The sequence below is a fragment of the Rhinopithecus bieti genome, unplaced genomic scaffold (assembly GCF_001698545.2).
Source record: "Rhinopithecus bieti isolate Rb0 unplaced genomic scaffold, ASM169854v2 scaffold_81676, whole genome shotgun sequence".
NCBI classification, from domain to species: domain Eukaryota; kingdom Metazoa; phylum Chordata; class Mammalia; order Primates; family Cercopithecidae; genus Rhinopithecus; species Rhinopithecus bieti.
In genome coordinates this window covers 29,948-33,571 of record NW_016829965.1, presented here as the reverse complement: position 1 = coordinate 33,571, position 3,624 = coordinate 29,948, and the positions used below count along the sequence as shown (strand labels likewise).

Here is a 3,624-nt window from a genome sequence, read left to right as displayed (position 1 = left end):
ACCTACAGGGTATGTGTGTGACTGTGTGTGTCTGTGCACGTCTCTTTTGTGTGTGTGTTTGTGTTTTTGCACATAGTGTGTGCCGAGGTTTGGTGACAAAATCACTGCTGAAAAAGGCAGAGGCCTCCACAATTCCCAGGGACCTGACACACAGACAAAAGGAAAAAGAGAAGGAGGGACAAGGAGGCAGGACTGAGAGGGGAGGGGACAGAGAGGTGCCCTGGACACAGACCCCACCCATAAGCCTGAGAAGTGCTCCTGCCCCGAGAAGAGGCTCAGCACAGAAGGAGGAAGGACAGCAGCACAGCTGACATCTGTGCTCAGAAAGATTCTGGATCCCAGGCTCATCTCCACAGAGGAGAACACACAGGCAGAACAGGACATGGGGCCCCTCTCAGCACCTCCCTGCACACTGCACATCACCTGGAAGGAGCTTCTACTCACAGGTGAGGAGAGAACTTCCTGGGAGAGGACAGGAGGAGGAAGTGGAATGATTTGATGGGGTCTTCTGGAAAGGATGGAGTTCTAAAAAATAAAATAAGCCAGCACTTTGGGAGGCTGAGGTGGGTGGATCATGAGGTCTGGAGTTCAAGAGTAGTCTGCGCAACACAGTGAAGCCCCGTCTCTACTAAAAGCAGATAAAGTTAACCAGGTGTGGTGGTATGCTCCTGTAATCCTAGCTACTCGGGAGGCTGAGGCAGGAGAATTGCATGAACCTGGGAGGCAGAGGTTGCAGTGAGCCGAGATGGTGCCACTGCATGTCAGCCTGGGAGATAGTACGAGACTCCGTCTCAAAAAGAAAAAAAAAATACAGGAAAGAAGGTTCTGTTGGAGCCTGCATAGGGGAAAATATACCAGAGAGGGACAGGGTCACAGCAGGAAAATCACATTGAACCGGAATTGGTAATAGGTAGGAAAATCTCAAGTATTCTGTCCTCCTGGTTAATCATCACTGGCCACCACATTTTGAAAAATGATAATAATAACTATTATTGGATGATACTTCAAATGAAAATATAAGCAGGACATGAAACACTGTCCTCAGCAAAAAACCTCAACAATTGGGGAAAGAAAAAAAAAAAAAAAAAAACCCTGGCATGGAAGTCCCTGGGAACCCTCACATCTACAGGAGTCTGCAGCCTGTCCGAGGCACTGGGGTGCAACCCAGATCACAAAAGTCCCTGTCCTCACGGAGCTCATGCTCTCATGGGCGGGAAGACAGACATGCAAAGCGATCTAGAATGTGAGGTCAGGTATTGACCAGAGCTCCGGGGGGAGTAGAGCAGGGAAAGCTCAGAAAGGGAAGACCCAGGGTCTCTGAAGGAGGTGTCAGGAAAGAAGTCTAAGGATGCCCTGATGTGAGCAGAACCTGAGGGCAGTGTGGAGGGAGCCATGCAGACACCTGGGCAAGAGGATTCCAAAGAGAAAAATGCCGAGGTCAGAAGTGTGGAAGGAATGGGGGTCGTGTCGCTGACCTTGACCCAGTAGGACAGTAGGACAAAAACACACAAACACACACACACACACACAAAAAGCGGTGTGTGTGTGTGTGTGTGTCTTCAAGGCTGATGATTAAAGAGATCTTCTCAGGACCCAGGGCCCCATCTTTTCACCCCAATACATAGGTCTCAATATTGACTGATGCTCTCTCCACCTCCTAGCATCACTTTTAATCTTCTGGAACCCACCCACCACTGCCCAAGTCACGATTGAAGCCCGGCCAACCAAAGTTTCTGAGGGCAAGGATGTTCTGCTACTTGTCCACAATTTGCCCCAGAATGTTACTGGCTACGTCTGGTACAAAGGGCAAATAATGGACCTCTACCATTACATTACAGCATATATAATAGACACTGAAATGATTATATTTGGGCCTGCATACAGTGGACGAGAAACTGTATATTCCAATGCATCCCTGCTGATCCAGAATGTCACCCAGAATGACACAGGATCCTACACCATTCAAATCACACAGCGAGGTGGTGGGATTAAAGGAGTAACTGGACATTTCACCTTATACCGTGAGTGATTCCACATGATCCCTAGGTGTTGAGGGGTGGGGGTCACTTCTACTTTGCACACACAGGATGGTCAGGCCTGGACTGTGCCTGTGTCCCTCTCTGCCTTATGTCCCATGTTGGGGCTTCAGCATTTAGTGCAGGACACACACAGAGGAGACAAACTACAACAGATCAGAATTCCTTTCCTGCCTCCAGACCCTGCAGACACTTGCTGCACAGGAAGGACAGTCTGATGGGCGGGGGGGTGCTCAGCAGGAGGAGATCAGTCTCAGCCAAGCACCTCATGCCCTCTTCATAAACTTGACCCTGAGAAAGACCCTGGAGAACTGAGTAGGGCTTTGCCTAAGAGGCCCCTTGAGATACTCTCAGAGAAGCTCAGCCCCAGAAACCTCAACCTCAGACCCCGTCCCTAAATCCTTACTCCAGATAAAGCCGAGGAGCCTGTGCCAGGGCTGGGTTGTGGCAGGGCTTACTGGGACCAAGGATTCACCAGCTGTCTGAGGACTGTGTCTGGAGCTGCTCACCAGCCAGGGCTCAGCCCTCAGAGCCTCATCTGGGCAAGGACAGAACTTTCTTCACCTGAGACTCAGAGTGGAGAGGACAGAAAGACAAGCTTTGTAGGCCATCAGCCAACTGCCTTGTGAGGCTTAGGACACTCCATAGAAAATCTAATGTCCCCAGAAGCAGAAACAGAAGAGAGAAAATGTGCCTGACAGCAGCTTGTCCACAGGGATCTGATCTAAAGGTGCTCTCTCATGGAAGTGAATAATAATAAATGCTGTTTGTGTGAACACCTCCACTGCACCAAGCATTAGGTCAGATGACTGTGAATAATTTACAATTTACATACGTGTAAACATACGTGTGCATGTGTCTTTATAGCAGCACGATTTACAATCCTTTGGGTATATACCCAGTAATGGGATGGCTGAATCATCCCATTACTGGGTATATACTAGAAATATGGTATTTCTAGTTCTAGATCCTTGAGGAATCGCCATACTGTTTTCCACAATGGTTGAACTAGTTTACAATCCCACCAAAAGTGTAAAAGTGTTCCTATTTCTCCACATCCTCTCCAGCACTTGTTGTTTCCTGACTTTTTAATGATTGCCATTCTAACTGGTGTGAGATGGTATCTCATTGTGGTTTTGATTTGCATTTCTCTGATGGCCAGTGATGATGAGCATTTATTCATGTGTCTGTTGGCTGTACGAATGTCTTCTTTTGAGAAATGTTTGTTCATATCCTTTGCCCACTTTTTGATGTGGTTGTTTGTCTTTATCTTGTAAATTTGTTTGAGTTCTTTGTGGGTTCTGGATCTTAGCCCTTTGTCAGATGAGTAGATTGCAAAAATTTTCTCCCACTCTCTAGGTTGCCTGTTCACTCTGATGGTAGTTTCTCTTGCTGTGCAGAAGCTCTTTAGTGTAATTAGATCCCATTTGTCAATTTTGGCTTTTATTGCTGCTGCTTTTGGTGTTTTAGACATGAAGTCCTTGCCCATGCCTATGTCCTGAATGGTATTACCTAGGTTTTCTTCTAGGGTTTTTATGGTATTAGGTCTAACATTTAAGTCTCTAATCCATCTTGAATTAATTTTCGC

At 47.2% G+C, this 3,624-nt stretch overlaps 1 pseudogene; it reads left to right on the top strand.

Annotated features, from left to right (window-relative positions):
• The first annotated feature begins 382 nt into the window (after nucleotides 1-382).
• The window catches only part of LOC108524190 (pregnancy-specific beta-1-glycoprotein 2-like), an 11,661-nt pseudogene continuing 8,419 nt past the window's right edge, over nucleotides 383-3,624 (top strand).